This window comes from Numenius arquata, chromosome 7 (genome assembly GCF_964106895.1).
Source record: "Numenius arquata chromosome 7, bNumArq3.hap1.1, whole genome shotgun sequence".
Lineage (NCBI taxonomy): Eukaryota > Metazoa > Chordata > Aves > Charadriiformes > Scolopacidae > Numenius > Numenius arquata.
Window position 1 is genome coordinate 11,410,727 of NC_133582.1, and position 18,163 is coordinate 11,428,889.

Below are 18,163 nucleotides of genomic sequence, written 5' to 3' on the forward strand. Positions count from 1 at the left end.
CAAGAAGCACTGTATTAAAAACATTACAGGAAAAAACTCCTATTGAATATTTTTATGAGTCGGACGAAAGGAACTATTTCTATTTATGTCAAACTTTTTATCAATGCCAGTATGTCATGATTTTCTATAATGAACTTGACTTCTCTTCTCACTTTCCAAAGAATACACTTAATTGTTTAAAAGAACACTTTTTTTAAAATATAGCTTCACTTAAACAGAGATACAAATTTACTGATAATTGGCACGAACAGCAAAACTGAGAACTCACATATTGTTTTTCCTTACAAGCATCTCTTTCAGAACACGCAGGCAGCTAGGACAGGCTTAAGGCAGCAGGCCACACACTATACTCAACATTAAGGAGGGGATACCCTTCCCCATCACCATCACCATCAGCTCAGCACAGCGTGGATTAATAAAATCATAGTATGGAATCAAATTGTTCATCTACCTCTCATTTTTACCTTCTCCACGTGTAGGAGGCTGGGATCGCAGTCTGCAAAACCTCAGGTCCTCCAGCCTCCCACTGTGTATAAGGTCCGTAAGCATGTCCCCCTTATTTCTGGGTGCTAGCTAATCATGCTTCACCTAAACTCATTGACTCAAGAAAAACTAATACCCTTCTAAACACTAAACTCCGAAACTCAAGTTGCTTCTAGTGTGTCTTCTAGTAGCAACCGGGAAGGAAAAAAGAAACCCAACCACTTAAAGAGGAAACCCAAACCACCAGAGTTCATGCCATTTTAGCCCAACTGGAATATTTGTCTTCCTGTTTAGGAACACAGCTTTGGGCTAAATCTCAAGTATTACAAGCAGTACAGCTCTTTTATTACAATTAAGGAGGAAAGGCAGGGCAACCCTGTTGTAAACTGGAATAAAGGACCTTCAACCAAGCTTTGATGAGATTAAATATAAGGTCAGAAAGCATGCCATATACAATCTCTATGCCCTTGACCCTGGACACTGGTTCCTCAGATCTTCACGTTTCAATGTTCCTGATTTTCCGCAAAAAACTCTGGTTTTCCTCCCATCTCTTCCCCGTTCCCATCTGCTGCACTCACTGCCTTCCAAAATTGATCACTGCTGAATATGACTCCAGGAGGGTTGTGGTAATGATGACTCTAATCTTTCCCTAAACCAGATTTCTTTATTATCATTGCCAGCAGAGAATCTCTACTTTTCCACAGACCACAGGAGCATCAAGAATTTTTTTTTACTATCACTGTATTTTCAGCCCTGTATATTACAGTGAATTAATTCTAGATAGAATTCTGATTATTATTACTATTTTAAATCTTCACATTTACTAGTACCTGACACACAGCCACTGAAAGTTGACTTAAGGGATACAGAATGGGTAGAGCAAAGCAAAATAACGGTTCACAGTACTGGCATATTGCCAAACATGAGCAATAAATCTCTGCAAACAGAAATAAATAGGGAGATGGGAACGCAATTATGAAGGAGGACATGAAAAGAAAAATACTGTAGGAAAACCACATTTCTCAGCTTCACAATTATCCAGCTTCTCAATATCTGATCTTTTCTGCTTTAGCAGTAATTATTTACTATTCATTTAAAGGAAATCAAACTCAGCTTTTAACTACACATGAGTTTTTAGCAAATTTAATTAGCTGCTGTAGTGCTTAAAAATGAATAAATAAGAAATTGAGAAAGTGGCAGTGCAGTTCGTGAAACTTATTCTTTATGAGCCAGTGAATGGAAGCAAATACTGCACAAAGAACACAAATACACCAAAGTTTGCATTTATAGTATATCAACAATAAATGTCAGAGAAGACAGGCATCTGGAAAACTTACTTCAGCTGCAAATCTGAGAATTACTGTGACATAGAAATTCGGATTGATCTTGATTACATTCAGAACATGGTGTATGCATTTAGTAATGTAATTAGCTATAGGACAACCATCAGAATTTCACTTTTTTATTAAAGCTGCTTGTATTGGTGTCACATGACTACTTTACAGGTATTAAAACTCTTCACGGTGAGGGTGACAGAGCCCTGGAACAGGCTGCCCAGGGAGCTTGTGGAGTCCCCTTCTTTGGAGATTTTCAAGACCCGCCTGGATGCAGTCCTGAGTCACATGCTCTGACATGCTCTAGGCAATCCTGTTTCAGCAGGGGACTTGGACAAGATGATCTCTATGGTCCCTTCCAACTCTAAAAAAATTCAGTGAAATTCAGTGAAAATAACTACTTTTCAAAAAGCACAATTATTCAATATTAAAAATTACAGTTTAAGTATTATAATCTGTAGCTGAAAAAGCCAGCAGGGTGAGGGAGGTGATTCTGCCCCTCTGCTCTCATGAGACCCCACCTGGGTACTGCGTCCAGCTCTGGAGCCCTCAGCACAGGAAAGACACGGACCTGTTGGAGTGTGTCCAGAGGAGGGCCACAAAAATGATGAGAGGGATGGAGCACCTCTCCAATGAGGACAAGCTGAGTGAGTTGGGGTTGTACAGCCTGGAGGAGAGAAGGCCCCAGGGATACCTTATAGCAGCCTCCCAATACCTAATACGGGCTTATAAGAGAGGACAGACTTTTTACTAGGGCCTGTTGTGACAGGACAAGGAGTAATGGTTTTAAACTGAAACAGGGTAGACTTCTAAAATCTACCACACATTCTAAAACATCTTTGAAATGTTTAATATTCACAGGTTTTGTGTGTTCATTTATTGAATCTATGAACTGCTAGATTTCCAGGTTGCACTGTAACCAGTTTAGAGACACATTAAATAAAATTCTTCTGACACAGAAGATGATGAACTTTTTTAATGAAAAACTCAAATCCCACTTTTGACATAGGAAAAAACAAGCATCAAGCAAATCAAATCACTAACTATCCTGAATGATTGCATTAACTGCACAGAAATGGAATTAATTTTCTTTCCATAAATTTGTGGGCAAGGCAAGTTAGTTCAAGAACAATGAAATAATCTAATTTTATAAATTTACACTTGAGAAAATAAAAAATAAATAAATCACATTTCTTAGTGATGGCTTGGAAAACTGCTCACACAGCATATCCTTTAATGGCAACATATTTGCAAACAAACCTCCTAAGCTTTTGTGCCAATGAACTGCATGGTTATTCTATTAAATCTGGATTTTAATGGTTGCAGAGACAACAAAACCAACAACAAATAAATAAGGCAAGTGAAACTATAAAGAGTTATACTACTCCCATCTTGTTCTATTACAGACTAAAAGGTTTTGTTTAAAATTTATACGAAATGTTACTAAGCGCCTCAGGTGTATGGAGAAGTTGTTATTATGAAGTCTGGCACTGGGCTCCTAATTAGAATTGATTTTCTTTCCCCTTCCTTATTGCTCAAGAGGGCTGTAGATTTATGACCTTTGCTTACCTGTGTGTGTGCATCTAAAAGAGTATGTATTAAATAAATTCCTAGTTTAGCTTGCTGCCACCTATATTTCTCCTTTAAACGTCTTGAATTTCATGCATTTCTTGATTAAGACATATTAAAATGTCACAATTAGACACAATCTTGCTTAATTTTAATAAGAAGTGAGACATACATAGCTGAAAAAAAGATTTAATCAAGCTTTAGGGTATGCCAGTTAAATACTTAAAAAAGATAGCACCCTTCCTTACCCTTTGCTTGCATCTGGTATCACGAAGGTATCATCATTCATAAAGACTATAAGCTGCATGCTTTCTGTCTGAACTACCAATACTGCATGAATCAACGAATGAAGTTTTTAATAGGCTTATAGGTATTTTTTTCTTATTTTATCTAAAAACAAGTAAAAAAAGAGTAATAAAGCTTGATTATGAGAAGCAGCTGACAATAAATTACTTCTTGATAAGTGAAACACAAAATTATGTCTTTTCTTTAACCTCCAATTAATACACTCATCTAGGACCGACTAAGTAGTTCACCACTGCTTGGTAAGATCAGATTTTTTTTTTCTTTCTGTAAATTACTTATTTTTCCTTTTTGCTTCCTCATTTTGAAGATGGTTTTGTTTACAACTTTGAATTTTGGTGGTTTTGCCCCACTAATAACACAGTTTTTGACCATCACGTATTTTCTTCCAGCAAGAGAAACAGCACAGGCTATTCTAGTATCTTTCTCATGATAGCCTTACTATAGCAAAACTGTCATGCTTGTGACCGTAAGACTCAATCATTGTAATTTCCTTTCTTGGAGTTCACACTAGGGCAGTAGTTGCAGTTTGCTCAGAATGCATTATCACATTTGTTCACTGGTTTGAGCAATTCTGAGCAATTTATTCTCATCCTTCATTCTCTGCACTGTCCTGACACCCAGCAAAGTACTAGCTCTTAATTTTGAGGCCTCATTAACTTCACCTGATGAGTGTTGATGCTCAGATAGCACAGATATCAGAGACACCTAAAAGCTAAAAAGTTATCTTTTTCTGCAGCTTTCAATGAAGGGCAGTTTTCATTAGTACTGCTACTCTGTGATGAATAGAATTCAATTATTTCCAAAATAACTATTTTGTAACTTTCCTGAACACATCCGAAAGTGTAATTCTTAGGTTCACCTTCTAAATTGCTTTAAGTTCCAACCAGACAAAATTCTACTCTGCCTCATTCATATTAATCACAGTGCTGATTCATAGAATCATAGAATGGTTAGAGTTGGAAGGGACCTTAAAGATCATCAAGTTCCAACCCCCCTGCCATGGGCAGGGACACCTCCCACTAGAGCAGTTTACTCAAAGCCCCATCCAGCCTGGCCTTGAACACTTCCAGGGATAGGGGCATCTACAACTTCCCTGGGCAACCAGTGTCAGTGCCTCACCACCCTCACAGTAAAGAATTTCTTCCTAATATCTAATCTAAATCTTCCCTCTTCCAATTTAAAACCGTTACCCCTTGTCCTGTCACTACATTTGCTGACAAAGAGTCCCTCTCCGGCTCTGCTGTAGGCTCCCTTCAGATATTGGAAGGCTGCTATGAGGTCTCCCCAGAGCCTTCTCTTCTCCAGGCTGAACAACCCCAGATCTCTCAGCCTGTCTTCACAGGGGAGGTGCTCATCCCTCTGCTGGCTCATTTAAAGAATACGGATCGTCTTTCAAAATTTATGAGATCAAGGTAAGATGGGAGAAGACTGTCCATTTGGGAAATAAAGGGCAGTTGAGAAAAGCAAAATGTAAAAAGAGAAGCTGAAGAGTCCGTCAGTGGGCTTACTCCTGTTCCTTAAATACAAAAAATTAACATGACTTCATTGTGTCTGGGGACTGAGAGAAATGGAAAGAAATGATCAAAGACTGCATGGTCATTCACCATTTTTGCTCTTCAGAATTTACTACGTACATATCACATATTAATTAATCTATGGAAATTAAATCTTTAACATAAGTTTTATTCTTTTATTCACAGTTGCTGTTTCAAAGGGGAGAGATTAAAACTTAGTGCCAATAAACCATGAGAAGGGGTCTTTAAATATGAAGTAAAAATACAATAATTTCTTGTTACAGGAAAAACCATGAGTCTCCTTAATGTGCACAGTTACAGTAAATCCAAGAAACCTAGAGCAAATACAGAATGCTATATAATACAGCTGAGCTGTTACACTATACAACAGTTTATGAACTTGTACTGTCTGCATAATAACTAAGCTATCAGCAGCTGTTTCTAAGACAAGGATGAAGTGGCATGTTATGTGGTAAGAGCAAGATGAAATTATTATTTTATTACAGAAGCAAAGAATTAACTTCAAAAGAAATTTTCCCTCAAGGATTTAAAAGTTGACTACATTTCTGTGATGAATATATATTAAACAATTGGTCCTTATCTTGTATTACTTTCTATACCTCTTGAGAAACCGCACAAAATGGAAAATTGTTAGTATTTACTAAACACATAGTAATACGCATAGCATAGAGCCTTCTAAATCATATATAAACAACTTGTCATGAAGCTCTTCTGTAAAGTTATAAATCAGTCACCCAATGGTTCAATATATTGGATTCAGGTAGTGCTTCTGTGTTAATATACCCTCATATTACTTCTCTTGCTCTTTCCTGGGAACTAGCAGCATTGACTGTTCACCCTGCAGCTGGTTCCGCTGAAGAACTCAAAGATTACCGAGAGCTCTCAACCAAGATGACTTGCATGACCCAGCAGATCATTTCTGGATGCAGGCAGGCTGGCCAATATGCCAGTGAACTTAATGAGTATGCATGCTCATTCTCTACATCTTCACTTCTTAAATGTATCTAGCTATTAACTTTGTATAGTTATCCTGAAGTAATATCTCTGTCCAACACTTATTCTTTTACTGGGTTATAATTAGTGGGTACCTGGCAAGACAGTATTTGAAGAAGGTAATTATAGCAAACAAATGTGAATCAGTTTGAATTTCTCCTGGAAGAGTCAATAATCTAATTGTCTCCCTCTGGAGATTTAAGTTCACTGTATTAATGTTAGAATTGTTTAAACCCATGAGTTACTACTCTGATCAATTTTACTGAAATCACCTCAGTAAGTTCTGTAAAGTGCTCTAAAAATACCTCTGAAGGAGAAAGAAAGGAGAGTAGTGTGACTGCTTTGCTTAAACACCTTCTTCTACCAGTGTAAAGATAACAATTCTTTGAGTGCAATCATCAGGAGCACATAATTCAGAACTAATTCTCTGTATTATAGTGTTATAACTGTTTTTCTTCTGAACCTTCTCCTCTTTATGTGTATGCAGGTTTCTATTGATTTAGGGCTGTCTCCTGTCAATTTGTAATTTAGAAATACTTATTTAGAATAGGAATCTATCTGCCCTCAGCAGGCCACAGACTATTTTTCAGTTCTTGCACTAAAAATAGTTCTCGCTACATGAACACAAAATTTTCTGCAAGGCAGAGCTACCTTCGCCGAAAGTTTTAAAAAATATTTCAGGTATATATAACATACTGGGTTTCTGTAGTCTGTAAAACACAGAGCCACTGCAGAGTGAAATATTAAAGAATTCAGTTTTAATGTATTTCAACCACAATTAGAGAAACTGTATGAAAAAGAGAATGGAGGAGACGTTTAGACAATTAGGAACAATTGCCAAGCAACCCATCTAAGACCCGTCTTGGTCTAACATAGCTGTATTTTTTTATTCAAGTGAAATAATGGCCTCTTTTTGTCAAAGCTATACAATTTTCATTGTGTATGACTACCAGCCTTGAGATATGGTTAGACGATACCTATATTTTAGTACACTCTTTTGCTTATCTTTATTATTTAGATGTATTTGTTTACTTTTTGGCCCAGGTTGCTAACTCTTCTGCTTTTTACAGGGTCAGTATTTGGAGATGTTCTTTGAAGAAAAAACTCAGGAAGTTGTTGTTCCCTTTAAAGGCAAATGAATTCTGTAAATGTGGACCAAAAAGACTTGTCTGCTTTCAAAAGTGAAGAGTGAAAACTCTTTTCTGCTACTTTTCTACTAATTTTTCTGCTAATAAACAAAATATTAGTTATTGCCGGAACACTACCACAGAAGTGGTAACTGTTGGGAATTTGAAATTTGGCAATTCAATGATTCCCTGATGTACTTTGCATATGATAGATAATACTGCAATTTTTCAAAATAACGCAGGTCTTAATCGTACTTTGCAGTCATACAAATATAAACGTTATTCCTTACTTCTTTGTGCTCCAATCAGAGAATGGTTTCTAAAAAATTCCTATGAATTATCCTTTTCTTCTCTTTTTGATTCACAAGGAAAGGAGGTGTAAGGCAGAATTTCTGGCACATTTTTCTATTGCCCTGGCCTTGCCACAGATCAGAACCTATTTATTGCACAAGGTTGTGTTTCATTCAGTTGGCAGATCAGAGAGTGATGACTACCAATTAAAGAATGGATTGGTATGGTGTCCAGAAATGTCTTGCGTTATTCAGTGTACTCATTTTACAGTACCATACATCGTAGCAGTACCATACATCTTTTTTTTCACTGGAAAAGTTACATGATGCACAAAGAATGAAATAAGATTCTGTGGGAAGAGAAAGAATAGCAATCACAATAAAAACCCTGAACAAGATGAAAACATTTAATTTAATCTTTGATTCCTCAGTTCTATAATCTATAATGCAGAAGATAAGTGTTTACAGATCTCACCGATGACAGAAGCTAAGAAAACTTAGTATTGCTAAAATATTAGATTTTTGAGCCAGTCAGAAAAGCCAAGAATGAATTGCAAATGCAAGTTTGACCATCACAAATGATGGATTTGCAACAGGTCACTGAGGATGCAGACAGTTTCAAATTACCTCACTTAATGCCTAGCTGTTATAAAGCAAAAAAAGGAACTATCAGTATAGACAATACACCACCCCAACTTAAGCCAGAATTTTATAACAGGGACCAAAGTACTTTACATTTGACTTCAAGCCAGACTGTGGTGCCTGTCTTACAACTGAATGAGTTACTGATTCTCAGAAAAAAGGATTTAAAAACTTACAATGAAAAATAATTCTTCTGTGTAAACACACATGGAAAACAGCACTAGGTTTAGATAGAAAGGAAATGTTGGTTATAATGACCCAATTTAAGCTCCACCACTGAGCGAAAATGCAGTAAAACTAACAATAATTTTCATGTATTGTACAATGATTAGCATCTTTCTGTTGTTTACAGCAAGTGCAATAAAAATATTTAGAGACATTTTTGTATTGCTTCAGTATGATGAGAATCTGGACTTCACAGTGAACAGAAATCTGTGTCTACATAATCTCAAGTCTTATTAAAAGAAGTGTCAAAACATTTCAACCAAGCAATAACATGAAAATGCACATCAATTAAGATTGAATTAATTAACATCATGATTTTAAAATGCATGCAAAATCATGTAAAGCCCTCGTTTTCTTTCTCATCAATTTAAAATTAAATTGTTCTCTCTCTGTAAAATACAGCAAGGCATCTATTCTTCTCCAGCCCTTGAGACAGGAAGTCCTGTCTTCATATTTGTTAGCCACTTGGAGCACACATATGAAAAAGTCATCAATCTTGGTGTGTTTTGCTGACAGCAGAAGTTTTCAGTGTGCTGTTAGAAAACTCGCCAGTAGGGAAGATATACGGCACAAGAAGAAACTGAGAGCAAGCGAGCTTGATGACATGCAAGTGTAGCACTGCAACAACAAGGATGAATTTGTACCGGTTTCAGTTTGAACAGTGACATCCTCCAGAGATCTAGTTAAACCTTTTGTTGCTGTGCTTGACTGTGCAAAGATTTCAATATTTCTGCTTCACCAGGAAACTGATACTGCATGGTTTCTACAAAAATATTTGTTATATTTGAGAACACTTCCTTTGCTTTGCAATGCTCAAAACCACCACTCTGCTGAGCCATGACAATACTGGATGCATTTTCACTCTGAGACAATGAAAGCAGAAAGTGTTTTCAAGATCTTTCCAATGCAGCTGCAACTTACTTATTACCTATCATCATGATTTTTAGTGCAACTCCTCCTCAAATACTATACTGACCGAGACATCATAAATCCTACAAGGAAAAAATCCATTTGTGACCATTAAGCACATTCCATTTCATAATTAAACCGTAACAGTCCACAACCTTCACTGTGACAGACTGAGGATTCTTCAGAACAATGGAACTTATCTTACAAGTTGTATAAGTAACTGGAAATGTGCAGTATGAATTAATAATCTAGAGGGCTTTCAAACAGTTTTAGACTAGCATCAGTACGTAGGACCATGAAAAGCTGAAATGTACCTCAAAACAGGAAAATAATTTTTGGAGATATGAACCCTAGCTATTAAATATCTTTTGATCTGGTATTGTGGCTTGGTTTCTTCACTTTTCCAGCTTCTGCCCTACAGCATGGAAAAAATAAACTAAGCAAACATGATAAAAAAAAATGCAAGTCAATAAAAGTGGTACAGATTCCTAAACTAAAAAAGGTCAACATTTTACTCACCACTCATCAAATAACTTGAACTATGTAATCTGAATTTTAACAAGAGAAAAGGATAACCAAACTAGAACACCAGACCATCTGCAGCACCTTAAGTTTTTTTGCTGATACCTGTGTAATACGAAGACCCATAAGAAAATTCATGACGTAATTAGCATCACATAAAAGGTTTCTTATTTGTGTGCTAATAATATTAAACAAGGCTCAGAACTGGACATTTTATTCCTCCTTTATCTTTGCTATTTTAAGAGAATTTCAAGGACTCCTTAGTAACACTTTGTAGTTCAGTGTCAGCAACTGTTAAATCTTACAAGACAAGCACTTTTGAGAAATCTCCAAAGGATATGAAACATTATAGATTTTATGTATCTTCATATTGAAATGTTCATACAGTATCATCTGATTAATTATAATAAGGGATAATTATCTCCTTTATCTCATAAAGTACTAACACAAACAAAAAAATATCTTAAGAAACCAATAAATCTTCAAGTGGTGGGACCAGTGAAACCTGGTTTCCTATGAATTTTAAATTCCTTGTACCCCTGTCCCAACTCAAATGCATGTCCCATCAGGTTTCCATAACCTCATCTCTCCCTCAATTTTCTCCTTGCCTTACTGTTTCATAAATTTTTCCACTGTATCCACAAGACAAAACCCCTACATCTTAGAAATGACATCTGTAAGACTTATGCTGATTACCAGTGCCATCATCTGATTATTAGCAACACCTTTGACAACTGTGTTGGTTTTTTTGATAGTTTTATTCCAAATTACTAGCAGGCTGCTCTCTGAAGTTCAGCAACCTCAATGCAGAACTGTGAAGCCTGTGGACTATTAAACATGGTTCAAAGTCAGTTTCAAAGGTAACAATGTATTTACACACCTAAAAGGGCACAGAAGTAGCACCTAATAAGTGAAGAAACAAGAAGGTTTATATTATTATGCTCTTCTGGCCAGTAGACTTGGGAATTTAGAGACAGATTGTCAGTTAAACTGAGGCAACCATTAGGCTTGCTGCCAGAGGAAACCAGCTGATGCAAGAAAGAAGCACTGTGCAGTCACCTCCACCGAGCTCAATTTTCCAGCCAGGTCCTGTTCAAATGTAGGGTATTTTCCCACAGACCTCTGCTAAATTTTGAGATCTCTCATAGTTTTAAACTCTATTTACTGAAATAAAAAAAGGTTTTATTACCCTCGTCTCTTAAAAAAAAAAATTCCCCCCTAAATCCAGCCTTTATAGTCCCAATATTTTATGTCACTTACTAACATTATGCTTCATACTTCATGAAGCCTGCAAGATAATTGCTTTATGAAGTTTAAAAATCACAGAGATGAAGACAATTATGTATAATTAAATTTGGCTTTGAAAGACTGTTTTCTACATCTACAGTTCTTTAAGCACGTACCTCTCACATACATATCCTCTCCAAGGCTGATATTTTGAGCAGAGGATTTATTTTCTTGTGCAAGAAATTTTTATAGTATATTTACAGAGATTTGAACAAAAAAATATTGCACAGTAATTCATTGATTTTCTTTGCCTGGGGTTTCTAAACAGGATTAGAAATTCTCTGCCAAAACAGGAGCTCGCTATTGTTAAGATACTGCAATTCATATGCCACTATTTTAAAGCAGGCTAAACACTTTCTTCAGCAACCTAACTTTCAATGTCTTACCCACAGAGCAGATAGATCTCAGAGGAAATTTAAGAAAACGTCTCACATATCAAACATACCATGGAGATTAAATTACCTGGTATAGGAAGAAGTAAGGAGATTGTTACTTTCTCAACGCAGCACACAGCAGCACAAAACAGGTGAGAGGAGAGCTGCTGGACTGCCTCCACAGTCCCTCTCCAACCCTGATTCATTTCCATTTCTCATACTCTGTTTACTTATTGTGCATATATTAGTGCTAATGACTGTTCAGAAGTGTTAGATGCCATACCGTGAGCTTCATTTTCTTTAATCTTTTAATTATATTAAGTCTTTCTGTACTTTATAAGTACAATTAATAGTCTTATCTGTTCAAATCATTACATCCTTCATGCATTTCCTCTCCTTAAAACTGCTTGTAATCTCACAATTCTGCCTTCTTATAAGAGCAGACTAATCTCAAAAGGCGTTGCAAAATTCTTTACCTAAAGGTAGAACCTGAATCTGTAACGCTGCGTTTGTTGGGGTGTTAGGACACTAGGAGGAAAGCGAAAAGTAAACAACACCAACACTTGCCTTAAAATTAGTACATCGATATAATTTACCACTTGAAGTAATAACATTTTAAAAATTAGTATCTTTATACCATTCTAAGTGACATAAAGAACTGAAGTACAAATATATATAAAAATAAAAACATTTTTCCCCTACTTTAAGACTAAAAGATAATAATATGTATGTAAAACAGTTCTACAGCTAACACTGCAATCACTTTCCAGACATATTAATAGCTTTCTTATGCAAAGAGAAACTTTATCTGGCTGTACAGAACTGAACCACATCCAATGGCAAATACCATGTTTGCGGAGTTCCGCAGCACACCTGTACTACAGGGTTATCACCAGGATATCAGTTTTCAGTGGTTTCAAGATGGTAATACTGAATTATGAATTAAAATCAGAATAAACGGAGTGGAGAATCTTTGACTCTTGCAATCTGTATAAACTATTACTTAGATTCAGTGTGACAGGTATTTTAAAAACTTGTACTGTTTTGCTTGATTTTCTCATTATGCACTTTGAAAGCTAACATAAAATATGATACGTTGTATATAACATTAATGTAAACAACCTAATGTATAAATAATAATATAAAATATATTGCAAAGAAAACTTGGTCATCATATTGTCACTCATCTTTATAAGTTGGTTTACAGATGTAGGAATATTTTACTTTCAAAATTCCACTCTAAACTTCTGAAGCTATTCAACAAAAGCATTTTGTTCTATTAATTTTGTACTTGGATTTAAGCTAATTTTTAAATTGATTTTTTGAGCTCCAAATATAGCATTGCCAATTATCTTGTCACAGAAATTTTACACAAAATGAAAACACAGAGGCTACGCTTACCTATACGACTGGTGTTACCTCTACTATCCTCAGTGACCACTCTCTAGAGGGAAACCTACTGAGCCTGTTTTCTGTGGTAATATCAGACAGCCTTTCTGATCAGATTTATAGAAAAAGACTGATGACTTATAATTCTTGGCATAGCCTTTTCAATCTTGAGATCAACCTAGAAAAGATTTCCTACTCTATTTCTTTTTTGAGAAGGCATCACTTGAGATACCTAGATAGTTCCATCATGCTTGTTTAATCTGCACACTACTAAAACCAAAGATAAGAGGGCCAGCTAATGCTGCCTGATGCAGAGAAATGTCCCTAGAAAGTTAAAGTAACTGCCTGACCATTTGAGACAGGCCACTTTGCCAGCAGCTTGATATGCAGGGTTCAGTCTGAGATTAAAACACTGTGGATGTCTACATGCAGATCTGTACAGCTGGAGTCTGAGCACCCTCACAGTCAATGGGCATCAGGCAGCAGGGCTCGTACAGTGTTTCTGCTCCCTGACCGCCCCCGTCTCTGCTCATGGTTGAGCTCAGGCATCCCCTTGGCTCCACTGCCTGAGATGCACTGAACTCCACCAACTACGGCAGGAGCTCAGACACAGCACACATTTGTAGTTACCTTGTGCAGTCTCCTAAAACCTGTTTGATTTAGTCTTAGGTTGAAAAGCACTCCACTGGCATGTTTCAGATTTAGACTAATGAACACCAATTATCCTGGAAAGAATTAAAGAGAAAACAGACCCTCAACTTTCCCTTGCAACAAATTTCTATTCTAGCTGACTCAGGTGGTATTGTCTCAACACTCCCAGATGGCACACATCAATAATAGCTCTTAATTATCACTCACTATTCCAAGTAAATTGGAATTTGCATTATCTGTCTTCACACTAATTCCTGCTTATTCTGCGACTGAATACCTCCTATGACAGAGAAACTGAAAAAACAATTGCAAAGTTAATGGCCCTATAAATGAAAATTAATCAGATCATCCTAAGGTTTTAAATGCCTGAACATAACAGAACTCACAGTAAAAACAGGAATGGAGACATTACATCCTTTCTACTGGTGACAATGGCAACTTAATCAGGAAGCATTATTTATCATTAATTCATTTTGTACTTGTTAGAAACGTCAAAGATAATTATGCATCTTCCTATAAAATATTACATTCTCATAGCCTTTTCTTTGCTATGGACAAAATTATGCAATACATTCACAGAATCTGTCATCACCCCACTCAGTACAAGTCACAGTGTTACTTAAAAGTACGACAAGAAACAGTTTTCTCTGATGTGACAAAGTTAGTAAGAACATACTATAACCGAAATGTTCCCAAACTATTGCTGTCAGACAAAGAATGGGATTAAACGCCTAGTTAATCTCAACTTTTCCCTAACAGGAAAAAGGATAGTAGATGTTACGCGATTTTTCTTATATTTGCAAATTTCTACAGCTAACTGGTTTAATTTTTAGTTTGAGAGTAAAATTCAAGAGTTTTGTGTTTGATGGAATGAGTTACCTGTGAAACCCCAAAGCTGTCTAACAGTCCTCAGTATAAATTCAGCCACCGAGGAAAAAGGTTTTCCATTGTTATCAGAAGTAAGTATAAACTCTATGGGGAATACAATCCCCTCAAAATTCCAAAAGAGAATGCTTGGCAGAGCACTGGTACTGCTTCAACGTCCACCTTTACATACAGCATATACTTTATATTACAGAACAGAAAACTGAACTCAGGAAAATCAAGACTGCTACTTTAACTGATAACTTCCTGTATTTATTTACACCAGCCCCTTTATAATCGCAATAAATTTTGATACGTCTCTCATCCAGAAAAAGACACGAATTCATAAAGCTATTTTGTGAAGCTGTGTTCAGGAGTAATCAATTCATCCTCATGTGTTTACTCCAAATAATACCAGTTCTGATGCCTGAAACTAAGTTCATACGTACATCTCATAAAAGGAAATACAAACCAAATTGTTCTATTTACTATCAACTGTTATTCCAGTAATCATAACATTTACTAACATAGAAAAACAAATGCTTAAAACTGTCTAATTTTGTTAGTTTCCTAAAACATGCACTATTCAAGAATTTATATTTTTTAAGCAACAGTGAATGTAATCCACATCACTATACATGTACTTTGTACACATATACTATACAAGTATATGATGCATTATACTTACTGCACATGTAACTTATCTACCCTGCATTTTATACTATCATCCGTTAATGTATGCAAGAAAAGAAAAGGCAAGGAAGAAACAAGAGAATGAGAAAAAAATAATCTCAGAAATTTCATATGAATGTAAAGAACCCATCCCTCAGGTCAAGCAGAGAGTTGCACTTCAGGCTAGATGCCTGGAGGTAAAATGCTTTTATGGATTTATTTTTAATTCTCAGTCTTCAACATGCTCTGAAGTGGAACAGTGAACAAGGGCCTTTCACCTACCATAAAATCAGCATCATACATATGCATTAAAAAGTATGGCCACAAGGTGGCTCTCAATACTCAGCATTGAAAACTAGAAAGCTGGCAAATAAAAAAGAATGCGGATTAGCTTTGTTTTCTTAAAATTAAGTCATGTTCCACCTCACTTATTTTAGAAACATTTATTTCCACGCTAGTCAAATACTTTAAAGATATTTTAAGTTTACGTTGTTCCTCAACATCATGAACCCTTATATGAAGAATTCCAATGAGAGATTTCCAGACTCAATCTGTAACAGCATAATTTTCCTGTAGTCACATATTCCCCCAAAAATCTGAGCCTTTTTGATAGTTGGAATTCATATATACATAACTGAAATAATTTATTTACTGTTTTTTTTAATTTAGTTTTCAACTATTTACCAGTTCTAGTTCTGTTTCATGATGAAAACTGTACGAAACTGCTACACAGAACATGAATTTGCATGTGGATAGCATCTTATACATCTTGTTTTTTTCCAATATGCTCTAGCTAGATTCCTTATGTTCTAAATTACCATTTTATTTTTCCTTTTACAAGTTTATTAGTAGTTGTGGGTTTTGTTGGCAAGCTTCCATCTGTTTCTGTAGTTATTATAGTTTCAAAAATATCTCTGTTTTCATTTAATGTTTAATTTTCCCATAAGTGTGGAAATCTGAAATTTAAAGAAACTGGACCACGTAGGAAAAAATAATAAATAGGGCTATGATTCTCAAACCAGTAAAGAATTATCACTTGATTCTGAACCTACAAATTGTAGACCTGTTCAGTGCTCTGAAAGGACAGAAGTCTCTTACAACCATCATCTTGGATATATTCCTTAAACCAGAGATCTTGGTGGTTAATTAAAGGAATATTCTCCCCCACAGGAAGAAAATCTAAAAGAATACCTTAAAATAACTATCACAACTGTTTTGAAATTATAGGCCCCTGGAGTAAGAAACCAGATATGTTTTCAGCGCTAGGCTCCAGTACAAACACATTTTTTACTACTTTATAACTATTGAATCAAGAGCCCAGAAAATGATTTCCAAGCGCACGGGATCATTAAAAGAATTATAAGTGATACCAGTGAATCTCAGAGTGTTTTTAACGCATGAATCACTGGGACAAATTCACATTCAGTAACTGCTTTCAGTTCCAGAAGCTTGCAGAAAATCCACGTCTGCAACAAGTTAAATGCTGTGCTGTGTCTTCTCTATGAAAAACTATTTTGTGCTGTATTAAGTTGTGTCCTTAGGGCTTATTCCAAAGCCAACAGTCTCTTTCCCATTAGCTTCAATATGTTTTTCAATGAGATGCTTCAATTGCAAACCAACTAGGACTATGTTCAATTATTCAGCAATACTACAGTTTAAATGAAAACATGGCAATGTGATGCTAAATCTTCAGATTTCTGATTGTTGTCCTTGATAAACATATATAGCACAATACTTGGAAACTAGAATCAAAGACTTTGCACTGGAATTCTACATTTGATTACAAAATTCATGTATATCAAAGCCAGAGGTACTCTCACAGACAGGAAATATGCAGTATTTTTCATCTTTGATGCAATTGCCTTTGATTCCTGAGCTAACTGCTTTTGTTATTATTACAAAGAGTCTAGAAAGGCTTTTGCAAAGCTTTTGATACTCTAAATTCTAGAACCTAAGGGTTTGCCATGCACTATTAGGTTTTTTAGCTTTTTGTTAACCGTTCTCAATTTTAGAACTTCCAAATTTATAAAGGCAACGTTAAGCTAATTTCCTGCAGTTTTACCTATCTTAAAAAAAAAAAAAAAAAAAGAAGATAGGGAAGAAATCCTGGCATACAAATTACTAAATTATAGGTCATAACTTTAAACCCAGAAATAATGACAGTTTTGCACACGGCAAATTGAAATTTCATCTCATAGTGTTAAAACTCCTATAATCAAAACGAATCATACAGCATCACCTATAGAAAATGACAGATCCCCACAGGAGTTGATAGAAACCAACATGGCTTCTTCAAAAATGCCACTCAAGGTCATTATTCAAAAGAGAAGCTCTTACAAGTCCGTATTTAGAAAAAATCTTTTATTCAAAAGAAAAACATCAGAAACCTTGAAGTTCTCAAAGTTGATGCGTAAGATTTCTGAAGTGGAGGCTGAATTTGCCAGCGAAAACTGAGCAGCAGCCAGTAAATACTACCTCTCAAAGAACCAAGATGCTGCAAACTCTTTTGGTCACACGTAGTTTGTGTTGTGCAGGGCAGACTATCTCAGGTCTTGCTGAGTTCAGGCAATCAGCAGCTGCACACATAACATTTTTCCCCAGGTACCAACTATTATGTTACACAGTTATATAACACCTCTATTTTTGTTATCTGAAGATATTTTTTGATTGTTAGGAAAAATTAACTTATTATCAATGTTTTTACTTATCTTTACCTACAGAAGCGTCATTTCGGTCTTCATCCTCTTGTATCTACTGAGAAACATGGCCAATTGGCTAATTTTTTTAGAATCTTTGCTAAGCTTCATCAAAATCTTCAAGCATTTAGGGAAGTTGCTGGCCTATGTTATCTGTCTCAGCAATTCACATTTTCTCAATTTCTGCCTTATGTTACTGAAAAGATTCACCACAGAAGTTCATAAACTTTTGAAATCACGGAGGTAGTTTTCTTACAGAGGTGATAAACCATAACAATACAGCAAAACTTATGTA

At 35.8% G+C, this 18,163-nt stretch overlaps 1 protein-coding gene across 2 annotated transcripts in view; it reads right to left on the minus strand.

Annotated features, from left to right (window-relative positions):
* The window catches only part of ASCC3 (activating signal cointegrator 1 complex subunit 3), a 252,340-nt gene that overhangs the window by 104,909 nt on the left and 129,268 nt on the right, over positions 1-18,163 (minus strand). The window lies entirely within an intron of this gene.